General features: G+C 34.9%; 1 protein-coding gene across 1 annotated transcript in view; it reads left to right on the top strand.

The window, feature by feature from the left end:
• Nucleotides 1–20,226, top strand: part of SYT14 (synaptotagmin 14) — a 151,493-nt gene that overhangs the window by 112,836 nt on the left and 18,431 nt on the right. The window lies entirely within an intron of this gene.

Below are 20,226 nucleotides of genomic sequence, written 5' to 3'. Positions count from 1 at the left end.
GTGCTGGATTCCCTCTATGTTATTCTGTACTATGTCTTTTCAAAATTTGGTCCTCTTTGAACTGTTAGATTTCTGGATATTTCTCATCATTTACTTCTGAATCTTTTATGATCCTGCACCTTAGAATGTATTATGAAATATGTTACCCCATTATCAACCCTAAAATCTCACAGCTCAGATCAATTTAACAGTTATACTAAGTTGTATTGGTTACATACATAAAAGTAGAGATGTTTGATGATTTATGTTCCTTAGTGAATGGGGTTCTTAGAACAGGGATATGAATGTTTAAAATGGGAAAGATGATGAAGTATGTGTTTATTAATAGTTCTCCCCCTCCCTTCCCCACACACCTCTAATGAATGCATTGTGTTCCTGTATTCATTTTTAAAACAGAAGTTAGTTTACAAGTCAGTATTTGGACAGTGTTTAGAAATTTGGATCAAACTAATAAATATTACCAAAAAAATTCTAGAGGAACTTAAGTACCACTTAGACTTTATTTCCGTTGGATGATAAGAGAGGTATATTTCCAATTTTCATACTCATTCCTATGGCAGTCTGGAAATGGAGATCCTGAGGGAGTTGGTAAGGAGACCCTCCACTGAGCAATCCGCAGAGAAGGCAACAGTGCACATGTGGCCATGTTGGCGATGCTAAGTGGAGGCCCTCAGCGGACTTCCTTTCAGATTCCATTGGCCAGGATTTGGTCACATGCCCATAGCCTCTGCAAAAGAGACTGGAAATGTAATTTAGTTGTCACAGTGAGAGGAGAGCTCTCCCAAAGGAAATTAAAAAACTGGGAAAGGATGTTGAGTGGGAAACCAGCAGTATTCACTGTGGCTTACAACCAGGCATCTGGTAGCAGGCTGCAGGTTTATATATTCATGAATTCACATTTATACTTTTACCATAAACATATGTTTTTGGAAGAATATACATAAAATGAAAGATTTCTCCTTTAAATTTCTCCCCTCTTTCCAAGTATGTAGTATTTCATATATAAAACCTGATGATCAGATCGTATATATGACCATTAATTATTTTCAAGGTGGATTTATAAATGTAATCTATGCACTGGTGAACAGCTGTCTTATACTGTTATAAAGCAAGCAAAATTTACACCTCATGCAAAGTATTTCTTTTTCCCTCCATGCTAATTGTTTTCATCTTCTTTTAATAAGAACTCAGATTTTTAACCTTTAGGTTTGTTTCACAGTTTTACATACATATTATAAATGCCACTCTAAAAAATGAATATTTAAAATGCAAAATCAAAAGCTAAAATGTTTATTCTGAAATGAATGTAGTACCTAACCCTCTTCTTTCCTGCAGTTTAAAAGCAAAATTTCTCAGAATGAGCTACCAGTCATTTGCATCAATCTGGGGGCTCTACACGAGATCCACCAAATCAGAATCCTTAGGAAACAGCCTAGAAATCTTTATTTTAAACAAATTCTTCCAAGTAGTCATTAACTATATTAAAATTTCAAGACTAGTGGTGTAGAAAATGTTTCCTTAAAAAACATCATAGTTGTGAGTGAGCTAAGGTATATACTTTGGGGATAATTTCATGGGATATATTTTTATTTATTTTCTGCATTTCCTCAGATTCCTTCATCTTTTATTTACTTTGGTTTCCTTTTCAAATATTTAGCAGTGTGTGTTCTTTGGGTTTTCAAAAAATAAAGGGAGTAGAATGATAAAGAAGTGTCAGTGAAATGATAATAAAAATGTGAAGAAAAGTTCGCTCTTTAGAGAATCTCACACTTTGATTTAATTAGCTGAGATTACCCATGAAGAGCCAGAGATCACATTGAATAAATATTTGCTAAGACTCTTATCAGTTTCAAGAGAATGCAGACCAACTCAAAGTGGCTTGAGCAGTAAGGGAAGACTCAGAGTAGGTCTGTCTTCAGGCATCGCTTGATCCAGTGACTCAAATATCACAAAGGTCCTGGTTTCTTCCCCTTCCTACTCTCCTACCCTACCCTGTCTCCCGTGTGTCAACTTCATAATCAGGTTTCATAGAGTGGCCCTCTGGAAATGTCTTGTGTCTCACTAGGTTACATGCCTATCCCAGAACCAATTACTGTGGCTGCAGGGATGAGCTGCGCTGATTAGCTTTTGCCCTGTTGCTGAGCAATGGGTCACTTTTCAAACTACATTGGTAAGAGGTGAAAAAGAGTAAGTTCACTACTGGAAGGCATTGATGAATGGATGCTAGGGAGACAACCAGTCATGTCCAATGTAATAAAAGTCACTAAAACTTTAGTGCTTGGACATACTGTTGGTGAAATCCTATTTCAACCAATTTGATAAAACCTCAGAATTAGGCATACTTTTCTGCACATCACTTAAGGAATCTTGAGTTCTGTGTTTCAGGCAGTTAAGATCTTTCTGATACGCTCAGTTGGCTATGAACTAAATCCTGAAAATTGTGATTCTCAATCCTGATTACACCAGTATGACTTGAGGAGGTTTTGATTTTTTTTAATGTTTTCTCATTGTATTTTTTCCCTCATCCTTTTTTATTTATTTATTTATTTATTTATTGAATATAGTTGCTTTACAATGTTGTGTGAGTTTCTGGTGTACAGCATAATGATTCAGTTATACATATATATCCTTTTATATATTGGGTTATTACAAGATAATGACTGTAGTTCACTATGGTATATAGTAGGTCCTTATTTATCTATTTTATATTTAGTAGCTTGTATCTGCTAATCTGAAACTCCTAATTTATCCCCCCCAACCCTTTGGTAACCGTAAATTTGTTTTCCATGTCTGTGAGTCTGCTTCTGTTTTGTAAATAAGTTCATTTGTATCATTTTTTAGATTTCACATGTAAATAACATAATATATTTGTCTTTCTCTGTCTGGTTTAGTTACTTCACTTAGTATAATAATCTCTAGGTCCATCCATGCTGCTGCAAATGGCATTTTTTAATTCTTTTCTGTGGCTGAGTAATACTGCATTTTGTGTGTGTGTGTGTGTGTACCACATCTTCTTTACTCAGTCAACTGTCAGTGGGCATTTTGGTTGCTTCCATGTCTGGGCTGTTGTAAATAATGCTGCTATGAACACTGAAGTGCACGTATCTTTTCAAATTACAGTTTCCTCCAGATACATGCCCAGGAGTGGGATTGCTGGATCATATGGTAACTCTATTTTTAGTTTTTTAAGGAGCCTCCATACTGGTCTCCATAGTGGCAGCACTAAACTGCATTCCCACCAACAGTGTAGAGGGTTCCCTTTTCTCCACACCCTCTCCAAAATTTATTGTTTGTGGACTTTTTAATGTGGAGTTTTTAAAGTAAAGATAAATAAGCCCCCACATAGACCTGTTGAATCAAAAACTTAAAGCTCGAAGGAGACACTAATGCCTAAGCAGCATTGATTATCATTGTGCTATAGAATCTGTCTTATCTCCTCATCTTACTCTTCACTGTTTTTTCCTGGATGGCGAGAGGACTAAAGTGAGTCATTGCCAAGTTCTGAAATGTCTGTTGCTTCTGAGAATAAGATTTAATGTGAAACTAACCAAATCATTCAGAAACTAAGGCTTATTAATAGTATAAAATATTTTTCCAAAACTATCAGCTCAACTTGCAACCAACTAAACTATTAAAAATCTTCTTTTACACAAATAGTTTTATTTTAAATACTTACAAAGAGAGTTGGATTTTTATAAATTATTTTGAAATAGGCCTGAATAAGAAGTGGTTATACCCACTAGTAAGTGTTAAGTTTCACTGCCTTTAGCTTCTTTCAAAACTTCATATTTCAGATCTATTATAAAATGTTAAAGTTATTTATCTCCTTGATTCATTCATTAGAAGCTTGACATAGTTTGAGAACAGAAAAAGGTGAAAAAGCACTTTAAAGGGGATTAGTCATTATGGCCATAAGAAAATTTGTTTTACCAAAAATATTCATTATATATGACCTAGAATATTACAGATTAAATTTTCTTTGGATTCAGTTTATTTAAACAAAGTTCATTATGGCACTGAAGACTTCAGAACTGACTTTTCAGAAATTGACAAATTCACCATTTCCTGAGTTTCATTAGTCTTTTAGGAACATAAATTTTGGAAAATATGCCAAGGGTCCAGTAACTGTCCTCAAGGCCATCTTTATAGTTAATCCCACCTAGATGATCCTGAAATTCACACTGTAAAATTGCATAGGTATGGAATGAAAATAGCATTAAAAATTTTGTTCCAAAATAGTTATGATAAAGTGAAATAAAAGGCACTGCTGTTTCTATTAACATTTCATTTCCTAGGAACTGCTTTGAATGCTCTGTGAGGATATGTACAAAAACAACAGTAATAACAACATGAGAAATAACTCAGGCAGCTGGGGAGTTCGTTATGAAGTTCCATTAAGACTCTCAAATATCCTTCTATATTCATATTTTAATGAACATATAAATCATACTTTGCTATTTCGTTTTTCATTAAATTATTCATAACATTCAAGTTTTGAATCAGAACTAATCTTCAAATAGTCTGTTTTGTGGCATAAGAGAATTGGTTATTACCATTTTAAAGTTTAAGAGAGGAAATTTGAAGCTCAAGGTGTTTATAAATTTAAACTGAAATCATCATTGTTACAATGCCTCAGTGAGAGTGTCTTTAAGATTTTAATTTGTGTGAAGTAGTTGCACAGTACCTGGGACTTAGTAATCCCTCCATAAATATTAGTTGTGCTAATATGATCGTGATCACTACATTGCTCCTCTCATCACCACTACTGCTTTCACCTTTTACTCTGTATTTTTTACATAAGAATAGTTTAATTTGGTTTTCTTTTGGTGGGACTCCACAGTGCATTATCTTCATAATTCATTTGGGGCTAACATTCTATGTGGATAATTTTTTAAAAATATTTTCCCTTTTGATATGGATAGCCTTATTAATATAGTAGAACTTATAAAATATGAAAGAAAATGTAAAGTTTTGAAGTTTTAATTTTACACTAGTACCCTATAAACCATCCTAAATATCTTTCATGGCTTTTTATTGTATAGATACAAGACATATGAAATATTTATTCAATTTTTGAGTAGTAGTATTAATATATATATATATATATATATATATATATACCTATTTATATGTATTTCTATTTCTATGTATTGAAAACTTGCATTTGCACTGAAATCACCAGTTCCAGGACAGCACCACAGAGTTCATTCTAATTTGTAATTGCTGAGGGGGAAGAGGATGGTACAGTCTGATGGCAGGAGCTTCAGACAAGACTATGTTGTACAGAAATGCTTCAGGGATTCTAGAAAATTATGCTTCAAAATTTTATAAAAATAAACTTTTTTCAGTGTTATGGGCAGGTTTGAGGAAAGTTTGTCTTATTCCGTAATTTTTATCAGCCCCCACCTGAAAGCCCCCTCAAATAATAATGGGAACTCTCATGGAAGAGGGTGTGAGCCCCACGTTTGAGAGGAAAATGCACAGGACATAACCTCCAGCTCCTGTGTTCACTTTCCTGATAAGCTCTTGATACTCCCCCACCAGCATCCCCATCACCATCCCACCAGTGCTTTTCCAAAGATGGCTTTCCCCATTCTTCCTCAGCAGAAATTTGGGGACCTCATTGCTCTTATAAACTATGGAAGAAAAAAGTATAATATGGAATATTAGGATGAAGCCAAGTTATAGAGATTCTTGAAAATTAGCACAGAGGGTTTAGACTCATTAGTAAGAAATGACTTTGGGACTAACAATAGTGAGTTCAGAATCTCAAGTCCTAGTCTATTTTCTCTTTTTTTAATTGAAGTATAGTTGATTTATGATATTATATTAGTTTCAGGTGTATAGCATAGTGATGCTGTATTTTTTGCAGACTATATTCTTTGATAGGTTATTATAGGATAATGGCTGTGATTCCCTTTTCTATACAGTATATCCTTGTTACTTACCCATTTTATTAATTTTATTTATTATTTATCTGTTAATTGCATCCCCCCAATTTGTTCCTCCTTTCTTCCCCCTCCCCTTTGGTAACCACAAATTTGAGTCTGTTTCTGTTTTGCATATGTATTCATTTGTACTGTTTTTTTAGATTCCACATATAAGTGATATACAGTATTTGTCTTTCTCTGTCTTATTTCACTAAGCATAATATTCTCTAGGTTCATCCACATTGCTGCAAATGGCAGTATTTCATTCTTTATGACTGAGTAATATTCCATCGAATATATATATCACATCTTCTTAATCCAATCATCTGTTGACAGGCCCTTGAGTTGCTTCCACATCTTAGCTATTATAAATAGTGCTGCTATGAATGTTGGGTTATATGTATCTTTTCAAATTAGTGTTTTCATTTTTTTCAGGAGTGGAGTTGTTGGATCATATAGTGTTTTGTGGAACCCCCCTACCATTTTCCATAGTGGCTGCACCAATTTTTGTTCCTACCAACAGTGTACAAGGATTCCCTATTCTCTACATCCTCTCCAACATTTGTTATTTGTAGACTTTCTGAGATAGCCATTCTGACAGGTGCGAGGTGATAGCTCGTTGTTTTGATTTGCAGTAATAATTAGCAGTGTTTGAGCATCTTTTCTTGTGTCTGCTGGCCATCTGTACGTCTTCTTTGGAAAAATGTTTGTTCAGGTCTTCTGCCCATTTTTTGATTGAGTTATTTGACTTTTTGGTATTCATTTTTTATTTTGAAAACCTTGTGATATGAATTATAGCTCAAGGTTTCACTTCACCATTCTGCCCTCAAGTATTTTTAAGTAGAAGTATGTCACCATCAAAGCTAGTTTTGTAGACATCTAGTTTACTAGTGTCTCATGTCTTTCCCCTGGCATGCAGGTGGGTAACACAGAGTGCGGTAAGCAGACTCAAAATGATCATCCAATTAAGTAAAATCTAAGGACATTATCAGGAGAGAGCTGCAAGGCCAAACTTTCAGAGAATCAAAATTAAGTAACAGACTTTGAACCAGGAGGATGACCTAATTGAACATAGGAGACTTCTCCTTTGCCTGCTGTCCCCCCATGTCTCCCTCCATACACTCATGGCAGAGTGCATAGATGATGGTGTACAGGAAGAATAAGAATGAGGGAAAGCTAACTGAGATGCTGTTGAATTACAGAAATAAATTTGTCTTATAGTGATCTCTTTTCAAAACACTTACCAGATGTTAACTCATGTAACCTTGTAACTAGACAGGCCATGAACAAGAATCTCTATTTTATAATGGAGAGAAATGAGGCTCTCAGTGGGTAAGTTACCCAAAGTCTTAGAGCTGGCAACAGATAGCATTGCTCTTAGCTCTTTTGATTTTTTGTCAAGTATTCTTTGCACTACTAGGTGATAAGACTCTCCTAGAGAAGTTTTATAGTAAGAACGAACCAATTTCTAAAGGAAAAACCACCTAGATGTGTCTGCTTGGATATGTGAGATTAAAGACAGAAAATGCCTAAGATTTCTGGCATGGAAAGTATAATTTTTGTGCATTACAGCTAACCAAAATATAAGTGCTGCTGTAATGTAGACAAAGAAAGAGCACATTGCCATTAATGCAGTGAAAGAATCAGGGAAATAACTGAAGATTTAATTGAAGCCAAAATGTACATATTTAGCTAATTTTCCCCAAGGTGTCAGCAGCACTTCAAACAATAGCAATTGTAGTGGCTATTTGGAATGGGATATCTAAATTTGTTCAGTATTACACAGTTGGGAGGGAGAACCTTATGATGTTTGTTTGTTCCCACTAGCGGATTGTTTGTAGTTAGGTATCTTGACAGATTTCATAAATTATTTAAAGCTACATTCAGTATTTCACCATCTGCATTATTATAGTCTTCCCGCCTACTGCACGGTTAGTTAACTATATAATACTGAAGTATAAGTTTTAGCTTCTCGGAAGATTCAAAATATATTAGAGAAACTGGGTCAGCAGGGGGCAGCACAGTCTTACAGTGTTTAAAATTTGGTCACTTGAATGGACTATTCAGAAACAGAAGGCAATGTGGTGCATGGTTTTTCAAGCATTCACATTCTTTATTTCAAATGAAATATTATTGGTAACCCAAATATATAAAGCAGACAAAACTGACATTTTACTAACAGAAATCTTACCTTTTATTGATTTATAACATCAAACGCTGAATGTAATGGAGCTGTTTTGATGAACAAAAAATTTAGAATAAAGTTTTTGAGATACTACTATTTCTATCTTCCTTTTATAGATAGGGAAATTGAATTTCAAGGAAGTTTTAAAACATGCCCAAGGTCATACAGATGGCAAAATATCAGAGTTTACTTATAAACCCAACTGTCTTCCTCCAAAGAACAGATACCTTCAGTTATGCAACTGCTTTTTTTTTTTTTAATGGAGGAACTGAGTACTGAACCCAGGACCTCACACATGCCAGCCATGCACTGTGCCATTGAGCTATACCCACCCCCTATACAATTGTTGATAATACATTTTAGTCTTACTTCAGCTCTGAAATTCAGCCCAATTTATTCCTTTTTAAAATGTTGCACAATAAAAAGATAAATCTGATTCACACAGATAAGGGTTGCAAATGGTAACTCTTTTTAAACAGCTTGCTCTGCAGTCTCCAAATACTTCTCAGTAAACAGAAATAGCAGGTGAATCTTTAGTCCAAGATACAAAACTAAACGTCCAATACAAGTAAATGCACTGGTGCTCTCTAATATGTTAACAGTTGATATAACTACTAAGAAAGTAGATGCTTATTCCACATTTTTATATAGAGAAACGAAAGCATAGAGATGCTAAGTACCTCGCTGAAGTCACATTCCGTAAGTGACAGGCTTATGGTAGTCTGACTCCAAGGTTTGCTTTCCTTGCCGGTACACGGTATCACCTCTCTATTTTCATACTCATTTATGTGCATGTATTGCTATTATTTTAGTTTTTAAATAGTTAAAAATATATTTTAAAAAGGAAATTCAACAGATTCCACTAACCACAGTTAGGAAACCAGTAGCCTGTGGGTAACAGAGTATAATCTAAAACTTAGAAGGTGTTTTGTAATAATTTGGGGCTGTTATTTTCTAATTGTCATTCTACTTCATTTTTTAATAGTAAAAAATATATATCTATTTCTATTGATATAAAAAACACAGATTCAAACCATCTCATTTAAAATAAATTATTTAAAGGGAACCTTTAACACATTTGGGACACATTGACCTGCATAGGAATAACTGTGATCCTAGCAGTCTAAGCTTAGTGATCAACTTTAAAAAGCTCATGACTCCCCCAGGTGCATATGTGAGGACATTCCTGGGTTGCAGAGTCTGGACTCCCTTAGCACTGTTAGTCACTGTTCCCAGTGACTCAAGATATCTTAGAGGAAGAAAGCATTTGCAGTTTTCAGACATACGATACATCAGTAAGAAGATAGATTAGATTATAGTTATAATAAATGAGATATTTTAAGTCTATGTTTTGCTACAGGGTAAAATACTGCAATTTTTTGCTTAAGATATAGAAGGTACACAGAGACAGACTACAAGCACTGTCTCAGGAGAGACTTACCTGTCACCAGCACAACAGAGGAAGGTGTGACCTCTGCCCAAGCACTCCGTCATGCCGCGTGTTTGGTCTCATGTTACCTTTCTGAGACGTGGATGTGAGATTTGCTCCCAGTTCACAGTGCCTCTCTTTCTCTCTGCTGCTTGTAGAGCAGGTCCAGTCTTCTCACCCCCACCTTTCATGTTTTTCACAACTTACTGTCTTCATTCAACTATATTAATCGCTTGCTGACTGAGAGGTCCTAGACTAATTTGGGGGCATAAAAAGATGAATAAAACAAAGATTCTGCCCTCAACGGACTTAGTCTAGTAGGAAAGACAGACAGAGCAGTGGTTACAGTGCAGGATAGTCCCCGATAGGCATGTTCACCTAGCGAGGGGAGTGAATTTTGGTTTCAGCCTTATTTTCTAGCTGCCTCTTCCACCCCTCTCCCACATACATCAGCTGCCCCAGATCAGTTTATTTACCAATGTGCTGTCCACTTTGGGGCCTTAGTTCCCACTGTTTCTGAAGTGCCCTTCCCTGTGTTCCCCGTGCCTATTGAAATCCTTTTAGGGCCTACTTCTCGGGAATATAGTTTCTGATACCCAAAGTTTATCGCACCCACCTACATTCTCCCATAAACTATAAAGGCATTTTATCATAGTCTGCCTTAAAATCAGTTCATCTCTCCCCTAGTACAGTGCTTTATGCAGAACAGCCGTTCAATAAACTCTTACACTGCTGAGTTTCCAAAACTACTTGTTTCTATTCTGTTCTGTTTCCTTCAGTAAGATAAAACAGCATTTGGTCTGTTAATTACTTTTTTTGCAAGTAGCCTGAAGTGTGGTCACAAATAAATTAAATCAGGATTATGATATGAATAGGAGTATTTCTAAAAATTACTAAATCCAAACTGAGAATATAAATATTAGATACGAAGGTGTAATGGATACTGCTGGTTTTCTACCAGTATACTGTCCCCGGTACTCCTTAGTTCTTTCCTTGAATAACATCCTATTTTGTTCAGGTAGCCAAACCTAGGTGATACAGAATTCTCACAGAAGAAATAATCCCCCTTGAAGATGAACTCAACATTAAAAAAAGAATATTAACAGAAAGAAATGATCCACCACGAATGACAATCAGCAGACCCAAAAGTCAGATATGTTGGCACCTCTAGGACATGAACTAATAGAACACTGTGAAAAAGGTTATAAAATGCATGTGCTCTAAATGGATAAAGAGCTAAAAGAAGTAACAGGAACCACAAGGAAAGAACAAGACAATATGGCAAGAGGCAGATTTAAATAATGACCATATGGAACTTCTAGAATGAAAAATAGAGTCATTAAAAATAGAATCAGTGAAAAATATGAATAGGAGGGTAAGGAGAATGAAGGGTGGAATGAAAATGTTATGTATGTTTTCTTATGAAAATTCCAGAATGAGAGACTAGAAAAAGTGAGAGGCAACATTTGAAATACACAGGTCATCAGGTACTAAGCAGGATTATCAAAAATGAATCCATCCCTCTAAAAATTACAGTGATCGGATGAAACACCAAAGACAAAATGATAAAAGTAACCACAGAGAAAATATAAGGGAGCACTTTATCTAACAGAAGGCTTCTCCACAGCCCTAAATACCAAAAGGCAGTGGTATAATACCTGTAAGGTACCGAGGCAAATAAACCACCAACTTAAGGATATTATGGCTGCTTAAATTATTGCTGAGGAAGAGGGTAAACTCCAGATATTTTCAGGCAAAAACAAAGGAGTTTAGCACTCATAGATCATTGCTGGAATAATTACTAAAGCATATACTTGTATAAGAAGAACACTGAATTCAAAAGGAAGAAATAAGATGTCAGAAATTATGGTGAGCCAAGAGACTACTAAATATGTAGAAAATCTAAAAAAGCAGAAGTAGATCAGGCAGAAAATAATAGCAAAGATATGGAAGATTTGAGTAACACTTAACAAGTTTGATTTCACGTGGGGCCTCTACTTAATAAATGTAAGCATATGTGTAACAGTTAGAAATGTCAGCCATATGCCAGGCCACAAAGGAAGTCTCCACAAATATCAAGGAATCAATATCCTGTAAACTCCATTCTTTGACCACACTGGAATGAAATTAGAAATTCATTCAACAGGTAACTGTGGCACACATACTACACACCAGACGTTGCTCTAGTTATTTGGTGTACATTAATGAAAGGAAGAAATTTTGACCTGCATGGAATTTAATTCGCTAGAGGGGAGGGGAGACTTGAGATACAATAAACATAATAAATATAATTAAATATATAGTATATGAGAAAGTTATAAGTATTATGGGGGAAAAAGAAGCAGGGTGAACAGACTCAAGAATGCTAGTTGTGGGGGGGGAGCGTATAGCTCAAGTGTTTTGAGCATGCATAAGGTGCTGGGTTCAATCCCCTGCACCCCCTCTAAAAATAAATAAATAAATGAACCTAATTACCTCCTCCCTGCCCTCCCCCCCCCAAGAAAAAGAATGCTAATGGAAAAGGAGGTGTAATTTCAATAAGAAGTCATTGAGAATATAACATGGGCAAAGACTTGAAAGAGATGAAGAGTTAGTCATTTGCATATCTGGAGAAAGAACATTGCAAGCAGATGGAACAGCCAGTCCCTAGAGCCCAGAGTGTGTGTGTTGTCTTCAAGAAATAGCAAGGAGGCACATTTAGCTGGAACTCCATGATGAGCAGAGTAGTAGGAAGTGAGGTAAAAGAGGCAGTTATCCTACCGCTCCCACCCCTCAAGTCTGTATATTCAGCTAAACAAACAAAAAACTCACTAAGTTAATTCAGAGTCAGAGAAGAAAACATAATGAAAATTAGAAATACTTAGAATCAAACAAAATGAGAACACTTAAACTTACGGGGTACAGTTATAACTATTACAGGGAAATGTGTAGCCTTAAGTATATTTGTAAGGAGATAAGAATATAAATTGATGAGTTAAACATTCTTCAATACAGGAAGTGAGAAAAAGAAAACAAGGAGAAATTAATCAAAGAAAAATAGTTTATTAAATTGTTAATAAAATAGATAAACCTCTGGAGATACCGATCAGGAAAGAAAAACATGTTAAATGAAAAGGAGGACATAATAATGAATTCAGTGGAAATTTCAAAATCATAAAGAGAATGACTGTAGAAAACCAAATTTGAAAACTTAGATGAAATGAGCAATTTTATTGAAAATATAAATTTCTAAAATGTGATTGAGAAATAGTAGAAAACATGGAAAGACTTATTACCATTAAGAAATTCAATTGGTAGTCAAAAAGATTCTCATAAAAGAAAGAAAGGGGAAAAAAAGATGGTTGAGTTTCAAAGGCAAGTTTTACCCAACTTCAATGAACAAAATAACTCTCCTAGATTAATACCTATTTGATGAAATATATATGTATGTGTGTGTGTGCGCGCGCATTTCTTTGCTCAGTTCAGTTTAACAATGTTTAATTTGGGATTTCTGATACATGTTTATAAGTGAGATTGGTTTATAATTTTCTTACATTCTTTTTGTCTACTTAGTGTGTCAAAATTATACAAGTCTCAAAAAAGAAATTGGGTACTTTTCCTTTTCATCCTCTGAAATAGTTTATATAGCATAGCAGTTGTTGGAGAGCGTGAGAAAAAATTTAAACTTGATAAGCCAATCTCATAAGCATATATGCAAAAACACCAAATTAAATATGTTCATATTGAATGCAGCAAAAGTAATATGTGTGTGTGTATATATGTGTATGTGTGTATACACAAACACACACACAAACACCCACCTATATATACATATAGAGATTTTGATCAGAGCACGACTTTTTATGACCATTTCTACATGATGGTGTACTCAAATATTGGTAATATAGAAGATTTTGTTTTTATTTATTTTACAGTTAATTTTCCTTGTATCTTAAAACCTTATCTTATCAATATGTTAAGTTTTCAAGGTTAATATGAAAAAACTTTCTGTCTGAAAGAGAATTTTTACTTCATTTTCTATTCTTCAGTACCCAACCTGAATATCTGAGCTGTGTTCTGTAAGTATAATGACATTCCCTTTAACTGAACCATCTTTTCCTCCTCCTTGGCTTTTGCAAGGCTAATGATCTCACAGCAAACCCAGCAGAGACCAATGGAAGTCGTCACAGTTGGCATAATGGCAGCAACATCACCAGCTCCTTAATGAAGGCCAAAGGGGAGAGAGCAGGGCAGACAGCTCTGTCGGATGGGCTCTGTAGTAGACATCAATTTTTTCTTAGTGGATCTCTGTACCCTGTTGCTTTGGGACAGACCCTGCCTGCGAGGGCCACTTCATCCCCTGCCAGTAGCCATTGTCTGTCACTTGCAGCCAAAAGTATCCTGAGTCCTACCCCACTCTGAAATTTAAACTACCCACCCATCCCCTGCTCATCCCAGTAAGTTCTTCTTTAGAGTCATTTGGTGTTTCTGCCTCTACCAGAATACAGAATGTTCCTCCTTTACGCTAGATTGGAGTCAGAGTAGAAGTGGAAGAACAGTTAAGCTGTCTTACTTTCTCCTTCGTGAAGCTGCCTCTGGTTATCTCCTGCTTACCTAGTCTGATCAGTGTCCAGTGCCCTGGGGCTAGGAAAGAGCCCTGAGGAGGGAGCTCTGCTACCGCGGGTGAAACTCACCAGCACTGCAGCAGGTGACTTCCCTCTGCTTACACTTCTGCACCCTCTGCGCCCTCATCACCCATTTTCAGAAAAGTGTAATGGAAGCATTTCATGTGTAAATTACATTAAAACCCAGAAAATATCTTCCAGCCACAATAAAAATAGATTCAACAGAAAATATTCAAATTTATAGTAACCTTTGTATTGTACCATCATTGTAGCGTTCAGCGGTTTTACCTTAAAAACGTTGAGTGTTAAGTGGTTACAAGTAAGGTGGAGTCAGTCTAGTATTAACAAAAAGCCCAGTACATTTACTTCATAGGCGTTCTGTTGTATTTTTGATATTACGTTTTTCTCTCTATATTTGCATGTTCCTACCCGATTTTAACCTATTAACACCATTAAGGACACGTTATGGCTGTCTTAATTAAGCACTAATTCTGCTTATGGTAAACATTAAATAGAGTTCCCTCATTTTTCTGAAAAATAAATTTTTTTCAACTTTCCCAGAATTGCTTATAATCCTTCATCCCAGGGCTGAGGACTCAGGAGGAAAGAGAAGAAGTATTAAAAAGAAATAAAATATTATGTTAGACGGGAAGAAGTAACACTTTGGGGAGCCTGTGGGTTGATTCCTTTAAGTAGACCTAATTATGATTGGGATTTGTTTGACTTTGGGTTAATCACCTGCAGTTACTGCCACCTAGGCAAGCCTCAGTTATAAATTAATGATGGGGTCTGCAGCTTGCGTAGATAGAGATTCCTGAAAACACACTGAATGGAACCGCATGCCCTGAGGAATAGTTGGAGGAGAGATGCCACTTGAGTATATAGTACCTGTAGTTAATTTGTCTTTACTGCGGTACGCTATCTATGTGTTACTCTACACTGCTTTCTTTGTACTCAGTGATCACCCTGGACTGCCACACCTATGCCAGCCTTGGATACGCAGTGAGACTGATGGCAATGGAAAGGCCATGAGATTAGCACTTTTTCTGAGGCATAAATTTAGAATGAACTCTTTAAGACAATTTTTTTTTCTGTTAAACACTGCTATATTTCAGCAGAGCTTACTAAAATGGAATGTGATCACCAAGGATCTTATCACTTTTGCTTTTTTTGGTTGGGCTTGGAGACAAGGACGTTTTTTGCAGCAGTAAAACGGGCAGAGAAGTCGGCTGTTTTCCTGAGGAGCGAGAAAGATTTTTTCCAGGACTTCTTTGGGATATCACTTTGTTGCACAAAATTGACAATATATAACCTCTGTGTTGATAAGAAAATGCTAGATTCACATCTTATTATCTGACAGGTTAATATGAAAAATGCTATACTATGAAAAATGTATTTCACAATAGTCTAACAGATGCTGCTAGTATAATAGCCTAATGTAGCAAATGCACCAAATGTGCTTGAGCATGTTTTTGACACTATTTTCATAAGTGATGATATATCCTAATTGAAACTTACTAAAATTGTGTTTTCTCCTCCAACTGTCATGAAAACATACCAAACAGTGTGTTTTGTGTACTCATGATTTAGGAATATAAGATGTATCTATCTTCCTTTTGGCTTTCTGAAACTTTGTGGTTTAGAGTTAGATATGAAAATATGAGATTTTATCCCTCTGAATTTAAGTACAGTGTGTTAATTCAGCCCCCACGTATGTATTAATTCTCCTTGATCACTTGTGTAGCCAACTGTAGATTCAAACTTGAAGATTTGTATAAGACATCTTTGGAATTTTTTAATCAAAAAATTTAAATTAAAATTTTTTAATCTGAAAATTTGTTATAGAAAATAGTATCATAGTTTTTAAACATCATTTTTTAAACTCATGGAGTGAATCCCTTTAGGAATGTTCAAAGAAAGTCTTAAATATTTTTATCATTGTTAATTTGTATGTGTTGCATCCTTGTGTCATGTAATTCTTTCATTAAACCTTTTTTCTTGTGCCACCCAACACATAGTAGATAAAGGTGAAAAAATGGAAATGTACAACCCATGTGACTGCCATCCAGGTCAAGAAATAAAACATCACCAGTAGCCCTAGACACCCCCATGTCCTTCCCAGCCACTATTCCTTCTCTCCGCACCCCTAGAGTTAACCACAGTTTTGTTTTTTATATTAATCACTTTCTTGCTTTCTTTATAGTTTTATGACCTATTCATGCATCTGAAATACTATGGTTTAGTTTTGCCTGGTCTTTCTTTGGGTTTTTTGTTGTTGAAATTTATGTAAATGGAACCATACAGCCAAGTATCCTTTCAGGTTCAAAGTTTTCACTCAAAAACATGTTTGTAAAGGTAGTTATAATTAATTTCATTGCTGTATAATGTATATATACTGTATGTACAGTATAGTTGCTATATTATATGAGCTCATCGCAAATTGTTTATCCATTCTATTCTTTGGGACCATTGTAAGTAATGCTTCTAAAGACACTCTTTTATATGTCTCTTGGTAAACATTGCACATTTTTCTGATGGATGGATGGATAGACAGACAGAATTGACAAGCCTTGTGATACGTGTTTTGTTAAATTTTTTAAAACTGCGTCACTTGACAGTACAACCATTGGAATATGAGACTTCCGTTGCTCTGTGTCCTCACCACACTGTTGTTTTATCTCATCTGTTTGTTCTGTAGTGTTACCTCATGGTCTTAATTTCCTTTTCCTTGATTACTAATGAAGTTGAGCATCATTTCATATATTTATTGGCCATTCTTTTGTGAAAGTGATGATCCAGGTGACTGTCAAGAGCTTTTATAATGTTTTCTTTTTCTTATAGATTTATAGGTATTCTTTACATATTTTGGATTTGAGCCAATTATGAACTATTTGTGTTTCAGACCTCCTCTCCCCCCGGTGGTTTGCCTTTTCACCATCCTAAGAGTCTCTGTTGAATGTCAGAAATTCTTAATTTTAATGTTGTCAGATTCACTAAACTTTAACTTTATGATTAATGCTTTTGTGTCTTATTTAGGAAGTTTTCCCCTACCCTAAGATCATGAATATAGTCTCCAGTTTAATGTATAGAGTTATTATTTCACCTTTTATATTTAGGGCCAGAATAAACTTTTAGTATGTTTTAAGGTAAGGTTAGTTTTCATTTATTTCTGTGTGAATAGCTGGTTGTCCTCTCACTATCTATTTTTCCTTTCCCCACTGCTTTGTAGTTCCACCTTTGGTATAAATTAAGTGTCTATTATGCATAGGTTAATTTGTGAGTTTTCTATTTAATAGTCTCTTATACATTGTTTTTGTCACATTGTCTTAAATAATGTAGCTTTATTACAAATTTTGATGCTCGGTAGAGCAGAGCCCCCTATTTATATTTTATTTTATTATTTTTGTTGTGGTAAGAACATTTAACATGGTATCTACCCTTCAACAAATTTTCAGGTGTACAACACATGTTGTTTTTTGTTTTGTTTTTTGTTTTTTTATTGAATTATAGTCAGTTTACAATGTTGTGTCAATTTCCAGTGTAGAGCACAAGTTTTCAGTTATACACGAACATACTTATATTCATTGTCGCATTCTTTTTCGCTGTGAGCTACCACAAGATCTTGTATATATTCCCTGTGCTATACAGTATAATCTTGTTTATCTATTCTACATATGCCTGTCAGTATCTACAAATTTCGAACTCCCAGTCTGTCCCTTCCCATCCTCCTCCCCATTGGCAACCACAAGTTTGTATTCTATGTCTATGAGTCTGTTTCTGTTTTGTATTCATGTCCTTTTTTTTTTTTTTTTTTTTTTTTAGATTCCATATATGAGTGATCTCATATGGTATTTTTCTTTCTCTTTCTGGCTTACTTCACTTAGAATGACATTCTCCAGGAGCATCCATGTTGCTGCAAATGGCATTATGTTGTCGGTTTTTAAGACTAAATAGTATTCCATTGTATAAATATACCATATCTTCTTTATCCAGTCATCTGTCTATGGACATTTAGGCTGTTTCCATGTCTTGGCTATTGTAAATAATGCTGCTGTGAACATTGGGGTGCAGGTGTCTTTTTGAAGTAGGGGTCCTTCTGGATATATGCCCAGGAGCGGGATTCCTGGGTCATATGGTATACATATTGTTAACTGCTATGTTGTACAGCAGACCCGTAGAGCTTAATCATCCTGCACAGCTGAAACTTGATACCCGTTGGACAACAACTCTCCATTTCCCCCTCACTCAGCAGCTAGCAACCCCTGTTCTACTCTCTGCTTCTATGACTGTGACTGCTGTAGATATCTCAGATAAATAGAATCACACAGTATTTGTCCGTGACTGGCTTATTTCACTTAGCATAATGTCTTCCAGGTTCATTCATGTTGTCACAGGTGCCAGGGTTTCCTTCTTTTTTAAAGTTAAATGATATTCCATTGTATGTATGTACCTCATACGTTTTAGAATTAGCTTCCCCATTTCCACAAAGAAACCTGTTGAGATTTTGATTATGATTGCATTTATTCTATAAATCAACTTGGAGAGAATACTGCAAAATTGAACCTTCTAATTCATTGACATAGTATATCTTTTAAATTTCTCTCAGTAGTATAGAGGTCTTGTATATCATTTGTACATTTATTCCTAGATATTTTATTTTTTTATGCTCTAATAAATGCTGTTTTTAAATAAGTTTTATTTTCACATTAGTTGCTGGTATATAACAATGTATGGATTTTAAAATTTTACCTTTGTTTGCAACTGTAATACACCTGTGGACTTGTTCACATTTCATGTGTACATAAGTCTGCACATAAGGGCAGTTTTCTCTCTTCCCCTTCCAAATCATGATACCTTTTATTTCATTTTATTGCCTTTAGTAAGGCTAGGACGTTCGCTGTCTGGGATCCCCACTACAGTGCTGACTAGAAATGGTAATAGTTGGCATCATTTTCACATCTACAATTTCAAAGAGGAAACATTAAAAAAAATTATTAAGGATGATGTTACATGTTGCTAGATTTGGTTTGCTCATTATTTATTTGGAGTTTTGAATCTAAGTTTATAAATGAGAAAATCCTGTAATTTTTTTATACTGTCTTTGTCAAGTTTTGGTTTTAAGGTTTGGCTAGATTTTTACAGGAAACAGGAGAGTGTTTCCTCTTTATCTGAAAGAGTTTGCTGAAGACTAGAATTATTAATTAGAATTCACTATTGAAGCCATCCAGCTAAAATGTTTAGTTTTATTTTCTGCTTGTTTGTTTTGGAAAGGTTTTTAACCACAAATTCAATTTATTCAATAAGACTGTTCAGATATTTTATTCTTGTGTCCATTTTGGTTAGTTGTAGTTTCCAAGGAATATGTCCATTTCATCAGAATTTCAAATTTGTTGAAAGAAAGCTGTTCTTACTCATTTTTTTTATCTTTTCATAGTCTATAAAGTATGTAGTTGTGTCTCATTTCATTCTGATTTTTTTCTTTATTTGTGCCTTCTCTTTTTTCTTAATTAGACTATCCAACATTTATTTTTATTAGTCTTTTCAAGTAACTTTTCATCATTGTTTAGTTACCCATGGATTATTTATATTTGTATCCTTAATTTCCAAATTTATAGGGATTTCTTTCTTCAGTAGAAGGTTGTTTTGATTTCTAGCTGATTTTAAAAAATATTCTGAGTGATTTCCATCATTTGAAATTTATTTTTGAAATTCTTTTTTTTTTAATATTTTTGCAATAAATCCATTGCATGCTTTAGAAAATGTATATTCTGTAGTTTTAGAATATGGTGTTCTCTGTTTTGCCATTAGGTCAGTTTTACTTACTGTGATACTCAAATCTTCTACATCCTTATGGTATTTATTTGTCTACTTGTTTGGTCAGTTACTGAAAGAAGTGCGCTGAAGTCCCCTCTGGTTGTGGATTTACCTATTTCTCTTTCTTGTTCTGGCAGTTTTTGCTTTCTATATTTTGAGCCCGTGTTATTAAGTGCATGCAAATTTTGAATGATTTTATCTTCCTGGTAAATGTGAAGTTTTATCATTATTGAGTGTACCTCTTCATCTCTAGTAATGGCCTTA

The sequence above is a fragment of the Camelus bactrianus genome, chromosome 23 (assembly GCF_048773025.1).
Source record: "Camelus bactrianus isolate YW-2024 breed Bactrian camel chromosome 23, ASM4877302v1, whole genome shotgun sequence".
NCBI classification, from domain to species: domain Eukaryota; kingdom Metazoa; phylum Chordata; class Mammalia; order Artiodactyla; family Camelidae; genus Camelus; species Camelus bactrianus.
Note: the sequence above shows the minus strand (reverse complement) of the source record. Positions and strands in the feature narration are given on the sequence as shown.